Genomic DNA, 27164 nt, shown 5'->3' with positions numbered 1-27164 from the left:
GTCCTAAATGTAGACTAATCCTTCATTATTCCATGTCATAATTTAAGGCAAAACATCCTTTATAATCAATTATTCATAAAAATGTAATACTAAAGAAAACTAAATAGCAACCCAAAATAATCTTTTTATCATTAAAAGCAACAATGGCAAATTATGCATGAATGCTAACTGTGTAAGATCTTAAGTGCATCTGATGGCTTTGTAAAATATTGATATCATAGAAGAGGCCTCCTTTATATTTGACAAGTCTTACTGGAAGATGCTGATATAAAACACACTATCATATTTATGATGAAAGGGTTGATGTATTGATAGCAAGATCTACATTTGTAAGTGGGGTCAAAAATATCTTAGTGCCTATATTAAACTTTAAGACAGAGTCTTTAGTGAAAAATAATTACTGGTAAAGTTAAGCTCTATGTAAACCTTTTCAAAATGTGCACATTTGAGGTACTATTTAAGTCTAATTTAAACAAGCACAGTGAAAAGAAAAAAGAAACCCCAGTTTAAAAATAGACCCCTGAGTCAGCAGTGAAGTCAAGTACCCTGTTTCTTAGAGCAACTCATTACCTTCCGTTCCATCAGTGCTAAACATCAATATGTCTGGGTGGGTTTAACTTACAATCTAAATTACTGGAAGAAAACGTATTGCAATGAAGCTATTGTACAAAAAAAAAAAAAAAAAAAAAAAAAGAGGGAGGAGGAAGAGAGTGAGTTATGAATAGTTGTTCAAGATCTTATTTCTCTTGCCCATTTTTTTCTCTATCATATGAAAACCTTTAAACATGTACTCTCAAATCCTTACACATTTACATAATCTACACTAATGACAAAAATTCTTTAGGTAGAGATTCTTAACTGGGGAATTATAAATCTATATATGGCCTTCACAGAGTCTTTGAACACTTAAAGTTTTTATGCAATAACATTTGCAATTTTTTTCTGGAAAGAACATCCATGAAATTACAAATGATTCTTAAGGTGTCCCACAAAACAAAGTTAGAAATTACTTCAGTAGAAGCTAGATTCAAATAAAATCATTTTATGGGGAGGTAGCTATGTTTTGGGGAGACAGTTCATGAATCTCTGTGTTTCTGCATGCTTGCAAGCTGAGGAACTCATTGTCTTTTCCTGGACTATCTTGTCAAGATTATTTGTATAGGAAAAGTAGAGATCCTGCCTCCCTCTGCGATAAAGCAGAGATTTGCATAGAGCCTTAGAAAATACAGAAAGTAGCCGGGCACGGTGGCTCATGCCTGTAATCCCAGCACTTTGGGAGGCTGAGGCAGGCAGATCACCTGAGGTCAGGAGTTCCAGACCAGCCTGGTCAATATGGTAAAACCCCATCTCTACTAAAAATACAAAAAAATTAGCTGGGTGTGGTGGCACACACCTGTAGTCCCAGTTGCTTGGGAGGCTGCAGCATGAGAATTGCCTGAACCCAGGAGGCGGAGGCTGCAGTGAGCCAGATGGCGCCACTGCACTCCAGCCTGGGCGACAGAGTGAGACTGTTTCAAAAACAAAACAAACAAATACATTAATTGTTTCTCTTGGAAGCCAAGGGTTGATTTCCTTTCTGTAATTATTGTAAAAGATTTGGGCTCTTTAAACTCAGGATTCCTCTCTGGTAATGAAGGTTACCAAGTGTGCAGGTGCTATCCAGATCTCCTAGTGTCATCCTGCAGTGACTGGGACTCAGGTAACCACGCAAGGAAACCCTGATGCTATGGCCCTTGTACTGCTCTGATCCCGTCCTTTGTCTCATGTCTTCTGTCTATGAAACTTTTGTATTTTTAGTAGAGATGGGGTTTTACCATGTTGGCCAGGCTGGTCTGGAACTCCTGACCTCAGGAGATCTGCCTGCCTCAGCCTACCAAAGTGCTGGGATTATAGGTATGAGCCACCATGCCCAGCCACTTTCTGTATTTTCTAAGAAACTATGGCTAACAGTAAAATATCATACCCTCAAGATTTTGATGACAACAAATTTTGGCTGTAACCATGGGATGCTGACAAAGAAATGCTTTTCCAGAAGAGGAAGGACAAAGGAGAAGGCAGTCCTCATGAACCGATAAACAGAATTGGAAGGAAGTCCCAAGTCTTAAGTAGTAACTGTGTTGACTAAAATGCACAGTCCACTCAGCACTAAACAGTTCCAACACATTGTTGTGAGTAAGCAGGAATTGGGGATGTGGTTGCTAGCTGAGTGCCATATAGTTGGCCCTGCATCTGAACAGCGCCCTAGTTGTGGCTAGCTTTTCTCAGATGTGGATACTTCCCTGCCAATCTGAATGACAGCCTCAGCTTTGCTTCATCATAAAAATCAACACTGAGATTCTTCCTGGGTGAGCAGAATTCCCCACTCCTTTTCAGACAAGTTGCTGAGGTGAATACTAACACCAAAGGTGAAAGGAGGGAAATTTGCAACCACGACAGACAGAAACCAGGTGTCCTGTGAGGACAATGACTGGTTTGTTTGGGAGATGACGCTGTGGTGCATATAATGTTTCTTTAAATATGAAGCACAACAGTTAGGCCACATTATGGCTCAATCTCGTCTTTAATCTCCCATGCCAACCTTAGGTCCACTCCCAGACAATAGTCTAATGTGCTGGTTATGTCTTCAGAGGGTACTGTCTTCTTTAAGGGAGTGTTGGCTCCTTTGGGAAGATTTCCTTGGAAGAGGTTGACTAGTATTAAGGCCCTTACTCCCTTGGCTGGGTTACAGCGCAGATGGGGATGACTCACAAGAGGATAATAACCCAAATGAAAAAAAAGAAACAAAAAGCTGACAAATTATTTCCATCCTCCCTGAATCCCTGGAAGACTTTTGTAGCCCATTTGCTGAAGCTAAGGTAGAACTTAAGAGGTGTTATCATGGTAATGAGGCTTTGGGTAATCGTGGTCCAAAAGAGGCTACTGTGTACATCCAGCCCAGCTCATTCAAAAGGTGCAAACCCTGCAGCCCTAGCTAGAGAGCAATGTGGCAGGGGTCGTTGAGTCAAGAAGCCCCAAAAGCTGAAATAGATGGTGTTAATTATGGTTATTGTGCTACCCAACATAGGGTGAACCAAGAGCATATACAATTTGTTTGAATGATCTTCAAGCAGGAGTCATACTACTTGGAAACAAAAGTCCACACACCTGTCTTCTGTGCAGATGTGGAGCCACCTGCTTCTCTCATGACCCTGATTCCTCCTTTCCTCACTTCTGGGAGCTCAACTGTTTTAAGGAAAAAGATGGTTAAGGGTGGGGCCAGGATCTCAAATTTCAGGAGGGGGGCGCTCACATGTGTATGCCTCTGTTGGACACAGGAGCTAGAGTCACCTAGTCACAATCTACCTGATTACAAAGGGAGAGGGGATGCCAGGATTCACCTCGACTGGTTTGAGCAGGGCTCTCAACAGAGAAGGGAAGGAAAATTGGCCCTGACTTTGGGAGAACGATTAAATGTTAATGGTGTTTCTACCTCTAGGTATATGGTAGGAATTGAGATGCTATATGCTTCTAGTTCCCTGTCTCATAAATTCCAGAAAAATTCTTCCAATGAGAGATTCTCTACATAGAGAGGGAAGTGCTGGTACCTTTGGGACCCTCCAGTGTGAATAATCCCTTTGAGCTATAAGTTTCTCTGACGAATGGTTTTGCCAAATGGCTAATCTGGCAGAGGAAGGCAGCCTTCTCTTAGAGACACCCTCCAGGGTTCTGGACTTGTCACCCCCAACAGAGCTACAAGATACACCCTGTTGGAAAAGCAGCCATTATCTTACTAAAGGTACTAATGGATTTTTGTGCAAACCAAAGCCCAGACCCCGGGAGGTCTTCTGGCTGATATGCCCATTTTAGGGCAGGTCAACTCACACTCAAAGACTAACAGTGTGGGAAGAACCCAATGGCCCCCACTTGTAAGATGGAAAATGGTATATTTAAGATGTGACAGACTCTCTCCTTGGCAAAACTCTAGTCAGGCTGCTCTGAGCTCTCTTTGTGATTTGGCCATCACCTTGGCCTGAAAGGACCGCAGACTCTCAAGAACAAATGATTTCCTCCATACCCACCTCCTACATAGAGACTTGAACAAACACTAGCAGAGTTTCTAGCAGCTCAAGGATCATGACTCCAGCTTCCTGAAGCTCCTGCCTAAGAAAACTCAATTCATTCTGGCCAAAACCTGATGTTACGCAGACAGACCCCCAAACCCCTTCTTAAAGCAATTCCTTTAAAAAGCTTGCATGTATAAACCCTTTCTGTGCTCCTTTGGGATGAAATTCTTCCACCACCCAGAACTGTCTTCTCAGAGATCTGAGAGCCATGTCTGAAATGAAAATATTCAAGGAGGTAACTCTCAGCTCCCAGTTCCTGTTGGAGCTGGGAGCCTAACTTTAGTAAGCCCCATCAACAAATCCAGATGGGACCATATTAACCACCCCACTTTCCTGCACGACTGTTCCCCTCCCTCCTGCTTCATTTTCCTTTTAAAACTCCCAGTCACTTCTGCACCAATTGAAGTTGAGTTCAGTTCATGCTAGACCCTTTTCTCTATTGAAATAAATAGTTATTACTGAATAAAATCTACCCTCACCGCTTTGCTGGCTTCGTCTATGTCTATGACACACACCAATGGACTGGCCTCGGCAGCATGTCAACTATGCACTTTGGGGAAACTACTTTTTTTGCCTCACCCTGCTGCCTGAAACAAACCACATGCTCCGCTGGGTCCTTGGTGGACAAAGATTCATTCCTCTTAGTGGCTGAGCCTAGGTAACCAATGGTTCACTGGGACTGAAAACGGGCTGTTCCGGCAGCTCGGCCTCAGCTATGCACAAATGGAACCACAAATGGATGTGGTCACTCTGCTTGGTGAGCAGTGCTCATAGCAGTGGTCACGGCTCTGAACATTGTTGACTTTGATGGACTGTGCTCTATGTTTACTGACACTTAGGCTGCTGCTACTGGCCTGGCTGTTTGCAGTGCTATTTAGGAAACTATAGAGCAGAAGATGAAAATTCTCTTCTTCAGGTCCACGCACTATAGAGACAAATTACAGTGACTGGAAAATCTGGGTAACTCATATCAGTGCCCAGGTACAGGCTTATTCTCTGGGTCACTGAATGGACTCCAGCTGCGGATGGAGCCAGCACTGCCCAGACAGACCCCAATGACTCCTGGATCTGCCATGTACCAGGCAGGGGGATGTATTCTGCCTCGTACACAGAATGCAGAATGGACTCTGTCTCTGATGGAGAGATTGCTGCTGTGTGTCAGAATATGACTCCTGACAGCGTGAACCACGTGTGATGCAGGCGGTGGGATGCAATGTATGATTTGTTGGCCATAGATGCTCCTGGCATCTTTGATCCTTCTTGGGGCTATAAATGGGTCTAACCACTATGGACATTTGGGTGAGATTTGGTGTTGCTATTTCAGTCTGATCAGCCAAATCCAGCCACATAAATCTTGCCCTGGTCACTAACCCGTGTCATTTTAGCTTTCTGAACTGTTTGCCATCTGACAGTTGTCCACCTTTTATCACAGAAGCCATGCCAGGGGCCGAGAGCCACAATACTTGACCATCCAGGCTCCCCCCTATTCACAGACGTTGGAGATTGCTGAGCATGGAACAGTACCTTCTAACATGGCTGACTCACACAGAATTCTGACCCCGTCTCCCTTCCGTCCTCTTTGCTGACACACTTTAGGTTGGTTTGGTCTCTGAATGCAGCTATCCATGGAAAGAAATGAGCTGCTCTCAACCATTTCCTGGGCGATGATAAGAGTGAAAGTGTTGGAAGATTTTTACAGATATTATTTGAAAATACAGGATTCCCCACTGACCATTTCCTATGTGATGATAAGGATGAAACTGCTGGAAGATTTTAAACATATTATTTGAAATTACAGGATTCCCCACTGACCATTTTCTGGGTGATGATAAGGGTGAAAGTGTTGGAAGGTTTTATGGATATTATCTGAAGATACAGGATTCCCCACTGACCATTTCTGGGCATGACACAGCTTGCTTTCCCTTAACAGCAATGCTGGGCCAGCCTAGCTGGTGCATCAAGCCAATAATGGGGCCCAGCGGATTCTAACTGAATTTCTGTGTAGCCACTTGGATTCTCCTGTTGAACTGACATGGTCCTGGGTCATAAGGATAATGACCATTTGTTTGAAAACATTGCTTGCCAAGCCATCCTGCACTAACCTATGTGGGTCAAAGTGGAGATATACTTGGTGCCTACAAATTCTACGACTATGCCCTCACTATTCTCACACTAATCTTTCCAGGATATGTCTGGGTGGGAGTAGGGAGTGATTAGGAAAAGGCTATGTTGTAGCTACTGGAAAGGGACCCTTTTTTTTTTTTAATGGTGGAGTGGGATCAGCGACCTCAGCACCTTAGGAGGTGGGAACACCTCCTACCACAAGAGATATTGGGGAGGAAGGGACATTAATAATCATTTCTCTTTCAGCGTCACCCCTGTCATCCTTCTCAAGAAAGAAAATACCCTGTTTTAGCTCTGCCTCTGCCAAACTACTGCAAGCTTTTTACACTTAACTGGCTGCTGGTCTATCCTTCCCATCTGATGGCCCTGACCACTGTTTGATTATCATTATCCTTAGCCTTTCCAAGAAGGCTATTGAAAGCATAACTGCTACCAGCTCCTGTTCTTCCCACACAAACCATCTGCCAAAGTGTCCAGGTGTCTCTCCTGCCTCTGCGTCTATAGCCATTGCTAATTAATTCAAAGTGACAGATGCAACTCACATGGTGACATAGCCAAACCACACAGATTGCATAGATGACCCACAGGCAGTACCTTCAAATATAATGACTAGAACCAATAATTCCAAGGAAACTGAGGATTCTGAGGCTTGCCAGCTGTTTACCAGGCTACAATGGGGGCACTGTCCATGCGTGCCTTCCACTTGGGAGGCGTCCCCCCTGCAGAGCCCCGGCAATTTCATACAACACTTTCTTTCCAGGGGCACTATGTATGCCCTGCAGGCTGTACTTGTTCTGTTGAAGCCAGACAGATTAACTTGCTGTCCTTCAAAAAATATGATGACCTATACCCTAGCGATGGTCCTCACAGACCTCAAACGTTTAAGGAAACACCACCATTATGTAACGTAGATCTTAGAAGTCTAATTAAACTTTAATGTAGACTATGAAGATCCCTTCAGAAGAAAGCCATTCTCGATTATTTGGGGAAGCTTCCTGGAGGAATTGCTTACTTGGCATTTATGAGCACAATGCCGACAATCATCCCTGCAATGTGAGCCAGTTAGAAGAGGTGCTACAGAATTGTCCCTGGCATTAGCTCAAGTGCGCAATGATGATGCCTCAGCCCTGGCAAGCATTCAGTTCAGCCTCTACTTACCAGCCAGGGTTGTTATGTGACTTCCTTCCTGTGGGCCAGGCAAGAATCTGTACCATTACTAATATATCTCACTATACCTGAATTAATTCCATAGACCCAAGGGAAAAATGGTCAATACAGAAACTTGAGAAGAAAGCCATCTGGCTTTTTTTTTTTTTTTTTTTTTGGACGGAGTCTTGCTCTGTCATCAGGCTGGAGTGCAGTGACATGATCTTGGCTCACTGCAACCTCTGCCTCCCATGTTCAAGCGATTCCTCTGCCTCAGCCTCCCGAGTAGTTGGGACTATGGGTGCACACCATCACCCCCAGCTATTTTCGTAGAGACAGGGTTTCACTATGTTGGCCAGGATGGTCTCAATCTCCTGACTCGTGATCCACCTGCCTAGGCCTCTCGAAGTGCTGGGATTACAGGCATGAGCCACTGTGCCCAGCCAAAGCCTCCTGGCTTTCTATGGTGGACCGTGATGGCTTATGGTATTTGCTCATCTGGCTGTGCTCAGGTCACTGTGGTGCCTGGTTGAGGTCAACATTATTTGTTGTCTTCATTTGGCTACTTGGAGCCCTGTTGATGGTAGCCATAAGTAAATGTTCTATGAGACAAATTGAACAGATTTCGTCCTACCCTCTTTTGGTCATGTGAATCTGAACAGTCAAAAGTGTGGTTTAGTCTTAGAAAATTTTGCCAAAGACCACGACCAGGTGTAGACATGAGTGGTGTTCACTGTTGGAAGACAATTCTCTATGGGTCTCTCACATTGCTGCTCATTTTGCAAGCAGAGGCCTTGACTGCCACAACAATAATCTCTTTTCAAGGATGTTTTGTTTAATGATTAGTCTTGGAGGATAGACGTAGCACCTCCCTCCAGAGCAGAGGGCAAGAAGGGCAGGTTTGGTTTTGTTTTTTAACTGGACATTATGGAAGGGTCATGTTCTTAAAGTTCATGTTCTCTCCCATAACATAACTCACTGTATGTGCAGGTGTCACTGTCGCTTTGAGGGAACTAGGGATTGAGCAACCAGTTGCAAAAAAATGCTGATATTCTGGCCACTGCTATATTTGTGAGTAAGACTGTTTTGATTTCTAACCCAGGAACCGCATGTTTCTACTGACATCCGTAAAACAGGAAGCCTGGAATTTTAGCTCACAAGTAGGGTAACTTATCAGACCCTTCATAGGACATAGGACTGATCTCCGTTTACTGTGATTTTTTATTCTACTATTTCATTTCAATAATGTTTTATTTATTAGCTAACTAAGAGTATAAAGGGTAATGAATTAGGACTTGCAATGACATGTAAAATATTATGGAAAAACAATTCTAATGTTTAGTAGCTTATGTGTTGCACGTACATTTTATTTATTTCTTTTTTTCTTTTTTTTTTGAGACGGAGTCTCACTCTGTCTCCCAGGCTGGAGTGCAGTGGCCGGATCTCAGCTCACTGCAAGCTCCGACTCCCGGGTTTACGCCATTCTCCTGCCTCAACCTCCTGAGTAGCTGGGACTACAGGCACCCGCCACCGCGCCCAGCTGGTTTTTTGTATTTTTTAGTAGAGACGGGGTTTTGCCATGTTAGCCAGGATGGTCTCGATCTCCTGACCTCGTGATCCGCCTGTCTCGGCCTCCCAAAGTGCCGGGATTACAGGCTTGAGCCACCGCGCCTGGCCTATTAATTTATTTATTAAACAAACTTTGTCAACAATGTTCTAAAAGTTACAGGAATATATACAGCATACCCCCCTGAACATAGACAAAATAATCATCACGTTAGTCATGGCATGAGAGTTAAACTGAGGAAAGATAAACATATATGGTGCTCTGCGTGTTTAACTGATTGAAAGACATTGATTTCAGTCTGGTTTTGGGATTGGGTAGATGCCTCAACTACCTTGTAGGTCTCCTTCAGATTCCATTGGCTTTATCTCCTTCATTTCTTATTTTAATCACAGCTCTCTAAAGAGTTCATCCAATTGTACTCAAACAAAACACGGCTCTGCCTTTCCACATGCCCTCACCTCCCACCCTCGGGCTTCCCATTTGACTCTGGGACATGAAGGCCTTAATGCTCATGCGTGTGCAGCCTGGGGTGGAGGTGAGATACCACCCTGTGGGCTAAACCTGTGACTAGGGCTAGCAGAAAAGGGCACATGCATTTGTTTTCCTTTCTCCTTCAGCCCATCCCAGGCCATTGAATATCCCTAGACACTGTAGTTATGTTTCTTCCTTGAAGATGATCCGACAAGACTGAACAATGAGTGTCACTGACAGATAACAGGTGGTGGACATCCAAGATCAGTGCCTTCGTTTTGATTTATTCTTTTTCTTCCTTACTCCTGCTTTCCAGAAATTACACAGAAATAGTCTCAACATAAATGTCTTTGGCTATGTCTGTGCCCTCTAGAGAATCTGGACCAAAAAAACTAGATCATGAAAGGTAACATTTAAGTTGAGCACAACAAAAGTTTGGGCATGCAAAGATGCAGCAAAGCCAGAGACAAAAGGTTATGCAAAGAGTGAAAGTAATTATAATGGGAAAAATAATAAGGCACGTGCAAGTAATGGCAAGTTGAATGTGACGGCAATGTGCACTGCATAAAAGTCAGCTAGGGTAATTCTACATTGTGAAAAGCTCTGACAATTTAGACTAAAGGGATTTGTGGCCCCACTTCAGAACTTACATCCGACAGATAATTGTATGCAGGATGAATTTCATGTTAAGAAAACCAAGTCAAAATTCAAACAAATGAAATAATTGCAAAATGAAGACACATTGCTGGGATAAGATTCGCAGCAAAAAGGACTTGCACACTCTCAAAATCCAACATATTTTGTCTCACTTTAAAGTTTAGCCTTGAATGTTTCAAATAAATGTCTTGAGGTGATTCTGATATAAAATCCCACTGCCCCCCCCCGTCCCCCCCGGCTTATTTAATTAATTGTCTTCTATAAAGGTTATATTTACTTTGACCTGGTCTAGGAACACATGAGGCTGAATAGGAGGTGGTATAAGCAGGAATTGCGGATGAGACCAGAGTTCTCCTTAGTGGAGGCAGCAAGAAGAGGCCTGCAGAAACTTTACCAGCTTTTGCTCTGTGACATCATAATGAAGAGGTGAAAGAAAGTAGAAATGACACAAGGAAGAAAAATCATGAGCAGGAGATAAGAATCAGGCATTCAAGAGAAAATAAGGAAGACAAGGGATTCATTAAAGGTACTTCCAAATTTAAACCCAAAGCAGCAACCTAGGAACATAAGGTATATATATGATTTTTTTTTTTTTTTAAAGAAAAGGCATATGGTAGAATAGGAAAACTTCAGTCCACAGGAGAGATATCCTCTGAAAATATATTCATCACTCATAAGCAAATAAAAAAGAAAGAAATATATCTTTAAAAATAGCAAATTGTTTTAAAATATTCTGGCAAAGTTAGACCACAAGTATTCTCTTATACGCATCTTTTGGAAAGTAACTTGCTAAAATGAATTTGGAAACCTTAAAAATATTTAATACTTCACCCAGATTTATTAAAATCTAAGGACTCTACTCCTACAGTTAGCATTTATTGAGTGCATGACAGTTTTACAAATGTCATACCTTTCCATTCTCTACCATATTAAAATGCAGGAAATATTTTCATCTCCATTCTCTAGACAAAGAAATTCAGGTTTGGTGATGTTTAGTAATTCGGTCGAGCTTAAATAATTTTTAGGTGATAGAATTACAATTGGCTTCAAAGTGCTCATTTTAAATTACCCATTATATATAATGTATTCTAATTTATTTTAAAGGAATATTTTTATGTCAATGTTATGTGTCAGTATAACATTTATTATTGTAAATGTTTTTAGAATAAGGATATTCTGAAAGAATGTATAATAATATGAAATTATAAATAACTTACAGTCATACTCCCTATTCACAGGGGATACATTTAAAAACACCCAGTGAATGCCTGAATAGTACTGAACCCAAATAGACCACGTTTGTTCCTGTACATACATGCCTATGATGAAGTTTAATTTGCAAATTGGACACAGTAAGAGACTAATAATAACTAATAATAAAATAGAACAATTACAACAATGTATGATAATATGGTTTGGCTCTGTGTCCCTACCCAAATGTCAAACTGTAATTCCCAATGTTGGGGGAGGGAACTGTTAAAAAGTGATTGGATCATGGGGGCAGATTTCCCCCTGGCTGTTCTCATGATAGTGAGTGAGTTCTGATGAGATCTGATGGTTTAAAAGTGTGTGGCACTTCCCCCTTTGCTCTCTGTCTCCTGCTCCACCGTGTGAAGAAGGTGCTAGTTTCCCCTTCACCCTTCCACCATGATTGTAAACTTCCTGCGGCCTCCTCAGCCACGCTTCCTGTACAGCCTGCGGAACTGAGAGTCAATTACACCTCTTTTCTTTATAAATTACCCAGTTTCAGATAGTTCTTTATAGCAGTTTGAGGACGGACTAATACATACGGTAATCAAAATAATGTGAATATGGTCTCTCTCCAAATGTCTTATTAATCTTGTACTATTGTACTCACCCTTCTTCATGGGATCTGTCAACCTGATAACCTAGATGACAACTGAGTGACTCATGGGCAGGTACAGTCCACAACATGGAGATGCCCAACAAAGGAGTGACTCACAACCCGGTGGCATGGGGCAGGACAGCACGAGATTTTATCAAGCTACTCAGAACAACATGCAACATAAACCTTAAGAATTGTTTATGACATTTTCTAGCTAATATTTTCTGACTGAAGTTGACTGTGGGCAACTAAAACTGCTGAAAGCAAAGCCTCAAATAAGGGGACACTGTTCAACAAAAGACCACGTAAATTTATTGGTTTTGGATTATCACAATGTTTTTACAAATAACTTCTATGGCAGAGCAGCTAAAAATGATACAATAATCAACTCTGCTTTAATGTTGTTTTCTTTCATGTCTTTTCAGGGCTTGAAACTCATTCTTTTTAGCACTGAATAATAGTCCATTGCCTGGATATACCACAGTTTATCCATTCACCTCCTGAAGGACATCTTCATTGCTTCCACATTTTGGCAATTATGCATAAAGCTGCTCTAAACATCTGTGTGCAGGTTTTTATGTGGACATAAATTTTCAACTATTTTGGGTAGTCACCAAAAAACATGATGCTGAATCATATGTTAAAGTTTCTTTAGTTTTCTAAGAAACCGAAAACCATCTTCCAAAGTGGCTGCACCATTTTGCCTTCCCGCCAGCAATGAATGAGAGTTTCTGTTGCTCCACGTCCTCTGTGGGGTTTGGTATTGTCAATGTTCTGGAATTTGGGCATTCTAACATGTGTAGCGATATCTTGTTGTATTAATTAGAATTTATGTATGATGTAAAATCATATATCATGATGTAAATGATTTTACATCATATATCATCAGATAAATTTTCATAAGCTTTTCATAAGCTTATTTACAATCTGTATATCTTCTTTGGTTAGCTGTCTATTCACGGCTTTGGTAAATTTTTTATCTGATTTCTTTCTTACTATAATTGCATTTTAAGAGCTATTTGTGTGTTTTGGTAACAGTCCTTTATGAAATGCATCTTTTGCAAATAAGTTTAGATTACAGGTGTGAGCCACCGCACCCGGCCTTAGATACGTTTAAAAATAAAGTTCCATTTTTACTATGGTATGTATATATTTGATCACTTAACATGTACAAAACTCCGCCACCATTTTACTTTTAATGAGATAACTTTTTTTTTAATGTCACTGCCAAAGTTTTTGAGTGGTGTCCTCTGACCCCAATTTTCCTTTAATCTGTGTGTGTATGTGTATGTATGTATGTGTGTATGTTTATGTGTGTATTTCTATGTACGTGTGTATATGTGTGTAAGTGTGTGTGTGTGTTATTTGTATGATTTGCATATGATAGTGATTTAGGCTCACATATGTTGCATTACAGCTGAACTAATTGTATAATGTTGATGGGGGAAGAGCTATAGAACTCTATGTATAGTGTATTAAATCTCTGCATATACACTAAAATGTTGGAAAACATTACAGCTAATAGGGAGTGATAATTTGTTGATGTTCATATTTCATAAGATTTTATGGCCAATAGTATTTCTAGCATTTCCTCTTCTCTGGGCCAAATATTTTCTATGATGCCATCTAGTTTCTCTTCTTTTCTTTCTGTGTTAAATTTGCGTTATTTTCATTCTAATACAAAAATTCAGATAGATTAATATCTTATTTGTTAAATAAAATGATGTTTTGCTTTCTAGTAATAGAAGTGCAATGCTAAGTGATCGCATAGCTCAAAAGCCAATGGTATGTGTTATTTTGAATTGTCTCTATGTAGAGTTCTGAGAGAGATAGTTACTACCAATGAATACCAGATATTACAGAAAGAAAGTAGTTTAATTTTGTGAGATGAATGTGTTGAAATGACAGAGACCTTGGCTAATAACAACATTTGTATGGACATATGTATGTTTGATATTAAAATATTGTGAAGTTCCCAGGTATAAGAAGTATAATATTTATGATATGATATTCTAAAACTCAAAATTAATCCTTATTCAATTTTTTTTTTCACATTGGTTACTCACAAGTTATTCTGTAGCAACAGTCTAACCTACTATACTTTGTAAAAAGTAGGCATACTGTAAGATTTTTATTTGAACTTTTAAAAGTGACCTTTTTAAGGATACGTTTGTGTAGAAATAATGACCACTAAGGATGGGGTCATTAAAATTAAATTGAATAACGTAATATGTAAAATTAAAAATTAAATAACATAAGATACTATTTAAAGCTCAATGGCCTTAACCAGAATTTTCAACTAATGAAAATTCAAGGAAGTAAACATGCTATGGTGCCACTCTCTTTTGTGTTTTGCTGTGAAGTGTTTTTATCATGGGCCTGTCCCTATTGTATCTCAGGCTTTGGTAATTCTCAGAATGGATGGTGTGGTTCAGAAAATGTGATGCATTCAGGCTAAAATGTTAAAGCCCTCACTTCACAAACTTACTTTAGAAGATTAAGTGGCTCTAAAAATGCATTTTATTCAAGGTAGTGTCAGCAACCCTTTAAAAGATTGATCTTCAGAGTCCGCTCTCTTCTTCTTTTACACGATGTCAAAAAAATCTCCTATCAGTTTTCCTTTATTTCACTTACAGGTAGTGGGTTATAACTTTCATCCAACCTCTCTGTAAATTTAACAACATTAAGATCAGATGGAATTGTTATGATGGGGTTTTATTTTTATGCCTCCCCACACGGTGCATTAAAGGTGACCTTCACCTTCCCAGAAGACACGGTGTTGGCATCAGCTGTGTCCCATGTCCCCGGTGTGGTGCAGGCTGATGCATGCAAGGCCTCCTTCTGGCTTAGTCATTCAAAACAAACACATGTTACATTAACCCAAATCGACAATACTCAGGGCAATTATCAATGATCAACCACTTTCATCAAGTGTGGAAGGGAGTTAAATCTGAGGAAAGATAACCATTAAAACAAGTCAGTAGAGTAGAAACCGCAAAGAAGTTTGGAGATGTCTGGGTGCTGTGCACTGAAGGCTTTTCACATTCAGCTGTGGCATTAGCTGGTGCTAGCAAATTAATTCATTTGCAAAATAAAATTGTTTGTGTATAATTCACCTCAATGTTTATACACACAATAGACATACACACATACGAGGATTAAATAATAAAATTACATAAATACATTCAACAAATGCACTCGATATGGTGTGTGGATTTACACACACATGAAACAGGGGGATGGAAAGGTCACATTAGCTTCACAATGAAGTCTGATATAATAAAAAGAATAATTATCACTAAAATATCAAAATGTTTAAACTCTAGGACAATTTTTATCAAATAAATGTTCCTCTATGGGTTTATTTATTAATACTTCTGTGAGTCATGTCTTAAATTCTATCACTATTCTAGCCTATACATAGGATAGATATAAAAATACTAAGACATTCATTTAACTAATTAAAATGTGTGCCTACCATATTCTAGAGAATTTCTAGGTATTGAGAGTAGATTATGGAACAAAACACTAATAAATATTTCCCTCTTGGAATTTGCATCCAAGTATATTATAAGCTAATACACCTAAAATTACTTTTTCATCTTCAAATCAATGCAATCCTTTCATAGACCACACACACAAAGCCACAGCTTTGACAAACATGTTCCAGGTTCTGAAACGGAGAGCAGGGACAGGTAACATTGACATATTTTGAAGCACAGAGGGCTTGGTGTGAGGTTGGGGTGGAATCCAAGGTCACTTCTGGAAATTGGGTCCTGTATGAAGGATTGGCCCTCCTAGGAAAGAAGGTTGCAGGAAACTAACTGTACCTGAACCTACAGATTGCAGATGGACAGATTTCACACAACTGGGCTTGGCAAAAGCATCCATCCAACCACGTACTCAGATCTGTGATACTTCTAATTTCCTAGCAAGAAAGAATTCACCAGTGGCCAAAAGATCTACTTTGAACTGCAGCTGTATAGAGGCTCAGGTCATGATTTAAGCATGTATGCTAAAAAAGCAAGAACAGACATGTAACTCACAACATACCAATTACCCTCTAGGATGGGGGAAGATAATAGTAATAACAGGAACAATAATAATATTGGTAATTCTATGAAAAAACTTCAGCTAATAAATTTTATAAATTTGATGAAGTGGACATTTTCATAGAGAAAAAATTAAATTACCAAAAGGATTTTAGAAGGATTAGAAAAGAAAAATACCTTCAAATAATTTAAATATCCCCCTAAAAAAGGACACACTAGATTACAATACTTTTTCTTCAAAAGTAAGTTTTACCAAAACATTTAAGAACATATAACACTGACTTTATATAAATGAGGAAACAGATCAGGATGATTTTTAAAAGAAGAAAAACTGTGGCAGGATAGTACATGCAAAAAAAAAAAAAAAAGGAAAATTGAACAGGATCACATATAAATAAAATGTAAAGCAACGATGCAAAAATATCAACTAAAATATTAGCAAATAAGAAACTGGAGGAGCCAAGATGGCCAACTAGATGCAGCCAGGAGGAGCTTCTCCCACCAAGAGACCAGGCCGTCAGGAAGTCCATCACACTCTGAGCAGATCATCAGAAAGAAGGCATTGAGAATGGACAGAGAGAGAATGCAGACCCTGGGCTGAAAAAGGAGACATGTGGGACCCCTGAATGGGGTTGCTGAGTACCAGCACTTGTTCCTGGCCCCTGAGGAGCTCCAAGAGAAGGGGAGAGTTAAGTAGGCATGGAGTGGCTCACTCTTCCCATGGACTTCCAGAAACTGAGCTGCAGGAGACCCCATGACCACTTCAGACATTTGAGCTGGCAGAGATAGCCGCTTAGAGAGTTGGCAGGTTCAGGACTCCAGCCTGTGCAAAGCCCAGGGGGTTTGGCATGGGAACAGCTGTAGTGGAGCATGGCTAGGGACATACACCCCCTAAGCTATTCACACACTTCTAGTTGGCTTTGGCCTTTGTTGACTGTCAGACTTGGACAGAACAGGGTGATCTTGCCCCAAAGATAGGGACAGTCTGATCTGAGCATCCTCTTATCTGCTGGCCTCTTCCTGAGTCCATGCTTGTCTGCACCCACTTGCAACACAGACTCAGATGCCCAGCCAGGGCACTTCACAGAAGCCATAGCTCCTTCACTGGCAGAACCCATCTGACTACCAGAGAGCCTCTGCAGATGGGCCCCCATCCACATACACATGCCTGCAGCCTCACCAAGCTGCTTTGCTAGTGCATGCACATAGACCTCACTACACTGCCACCACCACTGGTGTAAGCCCACATGTGCATATCCCAATGCTTCATCACCACTGATGCAAGCATGTGTATGGACACCCTAGAACCACCACTCCACCACCTCCAGTACACACAGACCCAGGTGTTGCAATCCCAATGAAGCACTTTAGCCAGAAACCCCCATCAAAATGTTGTTGTCAGTGGACCGGGAACAACTCAGTCCCTCCAGTGCAGCAGATGCTTAACCTCAAGAAACGAGAGAAAAAAAGCCATGTGCTAGGTTTCAGTCCTTCAGTGTTAGAACATTCAGTCCAGGAGTGCTGAGCTGAGCCTTGGGCCCCTGAAATCATCCAGAAATAAAGCCAGCTGACTGAACCCAACTTATACCACAGTGAAATTCTCAAGGTCATCAAAGATTATACAAGCAAAAAGACCCCATCCAAAGGATAGCAGCTTCAAAGATTAAAGGAACATCAGCAACATAAATGAGAAAGAACTAGTGCAAGCATGCTAGCAACTCAAAAAGCCAGAGTGTACTGTTACTTCCAAAGGACTGCACTGGCTCTCCAACAACGGTCCTTAACCACACTGAAATGGCTGACAGATAGACACAGAATTTAGAATTTGTATGGCAATGAAGATCATCAAGATTCAAGAGAAAGTTGAAACCCAATCCAAGGATCAAAGAAATCCAATAAAATGATACAAGAGCTGAACGATAAAATAGCCATTTTAAGAACCAAATTGGTCCAATAAAAAAGAAAAATTTACTACAAGAAGTTCACGAGATAGTTGGAATTATTGATAATAGAATAGTCCAAGCTGAGGAAAGAATCTGAGTTCAAAGATTACATCTTCAAAGCAACTCAGACAAAAATAAAGAAAAAAAAATGAAAAAGAATTAACAAAACTGCCAAGAAATATGGGATTATGTAACAAAACCCAACCTATGACTCATTGGTGTCCCTGAAAGAAACAGAGAGAGAGTAAGAAACTTGGAAAGCATATTTGAGGATATTGTCCATGAAAATGTTCCCAACCTCACTAGAGAGACTGACATTCAGATTCGGGAAATTCAGATAACCCCTTAAAGATAGTATAAAGGTGATCATCTCCAAAACACATAGTCATCAGATTCTCCAAGATCAACGTGAAAAAAGGAAATCAGATCTTTCAGCAGAAATCCTACAAGCTAGAAGAGATTGGGAGCTTATATTCAGCATTCTTAAATAAAATTCCAACCAAGAATTTCATATCCAGCCAAACTATTCTTTTTAAGTGAAGGAGAAATAAAATGCTTTTCAGACAAGCAAATGCTAAGCAAATCCATTACTACTAGACTTGCCTTACAGGAGGTCCTTAAAGGATTGCTAAACATGGAAACAAGAGACGATTATGACCATTACTGGCCACCACAAAAATGCACTTAAGTTCATAGACTGTTGACACTGTAAAGCAATTACAGAATCAAGACTATGTAACACCCAGCTAATACTATGATGTCAGGATCAAATCCACACATATCAATGTTAACCTTAAATGTAAATGGGTTAAGTTCCCCATTTAAAATGCACAAAGTGGCAAGTTGGATAAAGAAGCAAGAACCAAACGTATGCTGTCTTTAAGAGACCCAGCTCACCTGCAATGACAACCATAGGCTCAAAGTAAAGGCTTTGATGAAAATATATCAAGCAAACAGAAAAAAGGAGGAGTTTCTATTATTATTGCAGACAAAATAAACTTTAAACCAACAATGATCAAAAATCACAAACAGTATTACATAGTAATAAAGGGTTCAATTCCACAAGACTTAAGCATTTTAAATAAATATGCACCCAACACTGGAACACCTAGATTCATAATACAAGTTCTTAGGGAACTAAAAAGAGACTTTAATAACCACACATAAGAATGGAAGACAACACCCCACTGACAGTATTGGATCATGGAGGCAGAAAACTAACAGATATTCAGGAGCTAACCTTAACAGTTAACCAAATAGACCTAAGAGACATCTACAGAAGACTCCACCCCACAAGAATAGAATATATATTATTTTCATCTGCACATTGCACATAATTGAAAATCAACCACATGCTCAACCATAAAGCAATACTCACCAAATTTAAAACAAAAATTATACCAACTACATTCTTGGACCACAGCACAATAAAAATAAAAACCAATATCAAAAAGATCTCTCAAAACCATACTATTCCATGGAAATTAAACAATCAATCCTAAATTTGACAAAAACAAGCAATAGAGAATTTACTACTCAATAAATGGTGCTAGGATAACTGGCTGGCTATATGTAGAAGATTGAACCTGGACCCCTCCCTTATACTGTATAAAGAAATCAACTCAGGACGTATTAAAGACTTAAATGTAAAACTGTAAAACCATAAATGTAAAAGTATAAAAAGGTTGAAAGATAACCTAGGAAATATTCTGGACATAAGACCTGGCAAAGATTTTATGATGATGATGCCAAAAGCCATAGCAACAAAAACAAAAATTAACAAGTGGGAACTAATTAAACTAAAGAGCTATTGTACAGCAAAATAAACTATAAACAGCGTGAATAGACACCTACAAAATGGGAGAAAATATCTGCCAATTATGTATCCAACACAGATCTAATATCCAGAATCTATAAGGAATTTGAACAAATTAACCAGAATAAAACAACCCCATTAAAAGTGAGCAAAGGATATGAACAGACATTTTTCAAAAGAAGACAAACATGTGACCAATAAGCATATGAAAAAAATGCTTCACATCACTTATTATTAGAGAAATGCAAATCAAAATCAAAATGAGATACCATCTTATACCAGTCAAAATGGCCATTATTAAATTAAAACAAAACAGATGCTGGCAAAGTTGCAGAGGAAAGGGAAGATTTATACACTGCTGGTGGAAATACAAATTAGTTCAGCCATTGTGGACAGCACTTTGGTGATTTCTCAAAGAACTCAAGGCAGAATTACTATTCAACTAGGCAATTCCATGATTGGTCATATACCCAAAGGAATATAAATTACTCTGTCATAAAGACACATGCATGCGTATGTTCATTGTAGCAACTCTTCACAATAGCAAAGACATGGAATCAACCTAAATGTCCATCAATGGTGACTGGATAAGGAAAATGTGGTATATGTATACACCACAGACTACTATGCAACCATGAGAAAGAATGAGATTATGTCCCTTGTAGCAACATGGATGGAGCTGGAGGCCATTATCCTAAGCAAACTAATGCAGGAACAGAAAACCAAATACTGCATGTTCTCACTTATAAGTGAGAGCTAAACGTTAAGCATACATGAGCACAAATAAAAACAGACACGGGGGCCTACTTGAGGGTGGAGGGTAGGGGGAGGGTGAAGATAAAAAAAACTACCTATTGGGTACTAGGCTTATTACTGAGTGGCAAAATTACTTGTACACCAAACCTCTGTGAAATGTAATTTACCTATACAATAAACTTTCACATGTACCCCAGAACTAAAAATCAAAGTTGGAGAAAATAATAAATAAGATAATATAAAGTAAATAAAGTAAAATATTGGCACATAAATGCACCAGTGTGTATCTAAGTTGAAACTGGACTTCTCCTCTGTGGGGAGGGGTGTGTCTGTGTGTGTTTGTGTGTGTGTTCCCAAAACTCTTTGTATAGTTTGAGGCTTTTACAACTTCCAGAGTACAAATTCTACAAACATAAAAATACACATTTATTTAAAATTTAATTATTTATATTTCTTAATTGTTCGTTATGAGTGATACTTTAATAAAATATATTTTATTCTTTCTTTGTGTATTTTTATTTGGATAATTTGCATTTACCTATCTTCAGGTTCACTGGATCATTCCTCAGCTGGGTCAAGTTTACTAACGAATCTTTCAAAGACATTCTTTATCTCTGTTAGCATACTTTCCATTTATAGCATTTCCAGTTGATTCCTTTAATTTCTCTCTCTCTGTTAAACTTGTATTTTTGTTGATGCATATTGTCTGGAATTTTCACTACAACCTTCAAAATGTTAATTATTGTTATTTTAAATTCCTGAAGGATAATTCAAACATCTGAAGGACGTTTGGACCTTTTGGGATACATTTTGATAGTATACATTTTATATACACATTTTGATAGTATACATTTGATAGTATTCTTCAGATACTATCAAGATAATTAAGAGAACTATTCAACTAGGCCTAGTTTTACTGATCATTTTACCTCATGAGTTTTTTTCTTTTTTTTTTTTTAAATTTTTTCTTCATTGTGTATCTTGTAGTTTTTGGTTGAAAGTTAGTCATTTTATGAAGGACAATGTAGATGAGGTAATTAATAATTATGTCTAGAAATGGGATGTCTGTTCTTCAGCTAGATCTTTTGTTGGAGGTGTAGCATTAATCCGAGTTAGGCGTCAAGTTAGGTTTCAGTTTTCTTGTTGCTGCTGTCATCCTTTAGTGGACTAAAGGTTGCAAATGTCTTCAGTGTTCTCTCGTGTTTAGGGTTTTGCCTCAAGGTTTCTGCTCCATCCTCAGCTTTGGTCCACCCTTGATGCCAGCCCCTGACAGCAGGTCTCTCTCCATGAGCTCGCCCCCTCTCAGTGTTGCTCAGAAGTAACTCACTAATTGACTCGTGTTAGCCCAGTGGGGGCAATGAGAAGTCTCTTTCTACTCCTCTGTCTCAACCTCAAATTTAGGCAAGTAATAGGATTTTGGGACTCAGAGAGGGGCCTTCTCAGTGTTTCTGCCTCTTCCTTGCAAGAGAGATGTTTTCACAATCTGACCTCAGGAAGTTTTTGTACCCCTCCCTAGAGGTAGAGGTTGGTTTGTTTGTTTTTATTTTTAAAATTCCCTTTGCCCACATCTACTGGATCTTCATCCATGCTCTGAAGTGACAGAGTGCTTCCCTCCCTCGGCAGTTTAAAGCATTTGTTCCATATAAGAGAAGAAAGAGGATTTATATGTGGTTGCTTACTGTTCCCATAGCAGCTGCTTGTTCCCTCCCTCAGGCCAGGGCCAAGACAGAGGCTCCCTCCTGTCTCTCGACCTCTCCCAGGTCTCCTTTGACTCCTGGAAAGGCCTGCAGAGAAAGCCTCCCTGTGGGTATGAATCCCCTGCCGCCTCTCACTCCCACGGACTCTGGGCCCTGCTGTAGCTCCTTCATTGCACAGATTGTATAACAGTAATTAATAGAATAACGCCACTGAGCAAAACAGAAACATAGTGAAGTCTCATTTGTTCCAAATGTTTATGATTTACAGTTTTATTATCAGCAGCAACTGAGAACTGGATTTCAGATTCACTGAATGCAAATTAGGAATAAAGACAAACACTCTACTCTAAATAACCATATCTAAAAACAAATGCTTCACCAGTATTCTAACTGAATGATGTTTGTAAGTAACTCTACACATGTATTTATTCATATTTATGTGTAATATTTCTGCTTTATCTATTTAGGTGTAAGTGCACTGTAAGAAACTGCAGCTGAGCCTTGAACAATGCAGGTTGGAAACACGAGTGTCCACGTTTCTGTGTGTGGGGATGCGAGAATAAAAACTGTTATTCTTTAAATTTCATGCTTCAATTTCATATTATGTACATTAAGTACTATATAAATTTGCCTTTAGGATATCAATATTTAACTTGGGCAATATTATTTCATCTGAATTTATTTGGAAAATACAACTTAGCCATCTGATTATAAACATCAAAAAGATGCCAAATTAGAAAATAGGGAATTATCAGAATTTTTAAGTTGACCCACGTACTTTTTTTCTTTTAACTTGCTGTGAGGTTAACTTATATTGAATGTTTACCTTTCAGGTTGGTAAAACGTGTTATTCAAGGTATTATGCAAAAGTTTACATCTTTCGCATATGCGGTCCCCTCAGTCTCAGTTGCAATTACTCTTGACCAAATAAAAACAGACATCACCGGTATTGCACACTAAACTACCTTTGCATCATAGATTCTAAGACTGGATTAAAACCAAAAAGAATTTTTAAGGTTGGAGAAACCCTTTAGTTCATCTTTGGGCTTAGAGAAGGAAAATAAAAACAGGCCTATACTGCATTTAACATCTCTTAAAAATTATGTTTCAGCAGCTTTAAAACTTTTTAGTTATAAAACTTATTACAAGGATTTACTTTGAAATATAATTTACAACCAAATCAATTATAAAATTATAACATATATATGTGTGTGTGTGTGTGTGTGTGTGTGTGTGTGTGTGTGTGTATACTGGCATTTTAAGACAAGGGGAAATTTTAAAAACAAATTATTTTGAACTTTTAGAATTAGGTCATAGTATAACAAACAGTCCAGGGTCTTACATTTAGCAAATCCATATTAAAATATTGCATTTTTGTAGGATAAAGGCTTTACATATGCTACAAGTTACATCTATTTACATGGCTCTCTCTTCCCTAGGTACTTAAAACTTTCACGTTATCCAATTCCCTAAAGCAAGCTTGGCAGGAATGATGAAGGCAGATCACCATCAGAATGGCTATGCAGTGCTGTGATACAAAAGTGTATTTTGAAAGTTAGTGAGTAGCCATTAAATACTGTTTCTGTAAAACATAATTTTGGTGTATTTGTTGGCAGATACCTATATCCACTGTACCTGAGAAACAGAACCATTGGTGTATTTTATGCTTCGTTCAAATAAGTCCCAAGAGCCCTTTTTAACATTACCAATGTACAACATACTAAAATGCAAATATGAAGACAATTTCACATTTTCTTCTGGCAGTGCATCAGGTTGTTGGCGTATTACTGGCTTGGGTTCTAGTACACTAAACTTTCACACAATTAACCTAGTTCTCAATTAACTAGGTCTCGAGACTTAGTTCTCTGATCTTGTATCACTTAGCTAGACGCTTATAATATGATTCACATTCGGACAATCTACTGGCTCATGGATGATAACTTAAATTACTATTTTACCCCAACAATCAATAGAAAAAGTTGATTCCTTTACCCCCTCTCACTCAGATCTAAACTTGAATGGTTTCACTTAAAAGTTACTCAGTTGAGAACACTTAATACCAAGTACTACTATGAATTTAGTTAAAGTTATGCTGATATTACCATTACATGACAATGTACACAATCTATAAACCAATGAGATGAAATCTAACTGTATTTTTACATTAATTAGCAGTTCTATACAAATAGATTAATTCCCTAGTGAATTTCAGACCAATTGACAACTATCTGTAACCATAAAAAATTTTAAACATTAGGACTTTATCTTATACCTGTATTAAGGTTTTAAGTTGAAATGTCATTATTTCTTTATCAGAAGGATTAAACGAAATAGGAACTCAGCAGCTTGGTGGTTTGGGAACAACACTTGGTGATGGTAGCTCAGTAAATGTGGCTCCAGCATAGATCTGATTAGCTAGAAATTTGAAAAGTAAGATGAGACCTGATAAGCCAGAGTTCCAATCTTGATTATTTGAAAAATTTTGTTCTTCTTCACATGGCATGCCATACAGCTGCCCACAAGCTATAACTATGTCCTTTTTTTTTCTTTTTTTTGAGATGGAATCTTGCTCTGTTGCCCATACTGGAATGCAGTGGCACAATCTCGGCTCACTGCAATCTCCGCCACCAGAGTTCAAGCGATTCTCCTACCTCAGCTTCCTGAGTAGCTGGGATTACAGGTGCCCACCAAAACAACCGGCTGATTTTGCATTTTTAGTTGAGACTGGGTTTCACCACGTTGGCCAGGTTGGTCTCGAACTCCTGACTTCAAGTGATCCACCTACTTCGGCCTCCCAAAGTGATGGGATTACAGGCGTGAGCCACTCTGCTCGGCTGCTGCTTCTTTTTTTTTTTTTTTTTTTTTTTAGTAAATGATTTTCACCTGGGAATTCTGGTCCTTGGTCTTCGATTAAGACCAGTTGTTGGCTCCTACTAACATTTCTAGATTAGAGGGCTAGAATGCCATGCATCTTCAGCTTCTTTTTCACCCGTCGGTCTGCTTTTCAGATTGCAGGATTTCCACTATCTGTTCTCATCCTTGCTGCCAAGCCCAGGATTATAGGTGTTGCTTCCTGATGGACTCCTTTCTTTGTTTCAATACATAAAGTTTTCCTGGGTGGATCTGCTCAGTTCAGCCTAAGAGCTGAGGCCAACATCTGAGCCTTCTCAGCACATAAGTTTGAGAGAAGTCCTAGTGACTTCAAGCTTGGAACTATGGTGGCAGCAGCTCCCTCTGGACGTCAAAGACATCAAAGTCTCCTTATGTTTCCAGGTGGAGAGGAGGCATGGGTCAAACAAAATCCAGGAGTGCCAATGAGGAGCTGATGACCACCCCAGTGTCTGCAACCCCACCTCCTCCTTCTGCCTATACCTGCCAGGGCTCCACTTAAGCAAGGATTTTCTTCTGCCTCTGCCACCCCTGAGACAGCAAGAACCACCCCTCCTCTTCCTTCTCCTCCACCCACTCAGCGTGAAGATGATAAGGATGAAGACCTTTATAATGATCCACTACCACTTAATGAATAGGAAACGTATTTTCTTTTCCTTATGATTTTCTTAAAAAGCTTTTCTCTAGCTTACTTCGTTTTACAAATACAGTATGTAACCATAACTTACAAAATATGTCTTATGTTATGAGTAAGGCCTCGGGTCAACAGTAGGTTATCAGTACTTAAGTTTTCAGGGAGTCATAAAGTTATAGGCAGGTTTTCAACATCTGACTGCATAGGATCTGACATTCCTTACCCCTGCATTGTTCAAGGGTTAACTGTATATCTATTGAACTATCGGGATTTCTTTCTTCACATAATTTCCTGCCCTCCTAATGTCTAAAGATTAAGACTGTCTTAGTCTATCTGAGCTGCTATAACAAAATGCCCTAGACTTGTTAATTGATTAAAAAAACAGAAATTTGTTGCTCACAGTTCTGAATGCTGGGAATCCTAATATCAAGGTACCAGCAAATTCAGTGTCTAGTGAGGGCTTGCTCTGTTCTTCAAAGAAGGCAACTTCTGGCTGCATCCTCAGATAGCAGAAGGGTCAACAGACCTTGCCCCATCCTCCTTTATAAAGGTACTAATTCCATTTGTGAAGGTGGAGCTCCCATGACCTAATCAATTCCTGCCTCTTGATACTGTAACATTGGGTATTAGGTTTCAACACATGAATTTAGGGGGAACACTAACATTCAGACCATAGCAAAGACCAAACATAGATATAATTACAAAGACAAATTGGTCTCAGTAGAAACAACTAAATCTGTAGCTGTTATTCTAGGACCCGTGCACTTTGAATGTTAACACGCTGTATGGTAGAGAACTATCAATGTTTGACTTTAAATGGGTTAGGAAGCTGCACAGCATAAACCTGAGGGAATGAAGGTGAACTTCAGCACACAGATCATGGCTGAGGCACTGGCTTTATCAAACACTAGCCCCTGTTGTGATAGTAATTATATGTGTGGTCAATTACCTATACCAATAATCCCCTTTAGTGCAGGAGAAAATAAAAAATTTCAATATTTTATTCCAATCACATACAAATCAAGTTGTTTTTGAATAACATTTTTTAATACGAAGGACAAAAAATAACCCTTTAATTACCATGTTTACATCTCCTTTCTTAGTCCCCCACAGAAAGTAAACATGCTTAAGAGCATCTTGGCAATTACAGCCTGCTTTTCAGACTCTAATTATGAGTGAATCAATCAGTGTGGCTCTTTTCACTGTGTTATCCCAGTGCTTTAAGCCAGTTTAAAATGTGAATGTTTCCCATAGGTCTGGGTTTATATTTTCCTCATACAGTTATCCTAAATGAGGATAATGAGTAAATAAAAAAATGCACCATTTTCTTATATTTTACCTGGCAGTGACTTTCTCTCGACATTTTTAATGGGTGTCCTTTTATTTACACCCATCACCAATTTCATCTTTGCAGGTAGATAACAGTTACACCTGTCTCCCCGAATGACTTTTAGACATATGCT

The 27164-nt window shown here is 39.2% G+C and overlaps 1 long non-coding RNA gene across 1 annotated transcript; it reads left to right on the top strand.

The window, feature by feature from the left end:
* Nucleotides 1-10501: 10501 nt before the first annotated feature.
* On the top strand, nucleotides 10502-12486 carry LOC105491864 (uncharacterized). The gene is made up of 3 exons (XR_011607295.1): nucleotides 10502-10638; nucleotides 11307-11420; nucleotides 12340-12486. It is a non-coding gene; the product is annotated as an uncharacterized lncRNA (long non-coding RNA).
* Nucleotides 12487-27164: the final 14678 nt, after the last annotated feature.

The sequence above is a fragment of the Macaca nemestrina genome, chromosome 8 (genome assembly GCF_043159975.1).
Source record: "Macaca nemestrina isolate mMacNem1 chromosome 8, mMacNem.hap1, whole genome shotgun sequence".
Classification (NCBI taxonomy): Eukaryota; Metazoa; Chordata; class Mammalia; order Primates; family Cercopithecidae; genus Macaca; species Macaca nemestrina.
This window is presented reverse-complemented; position numbering and strand designations above follow the sequence as displayed.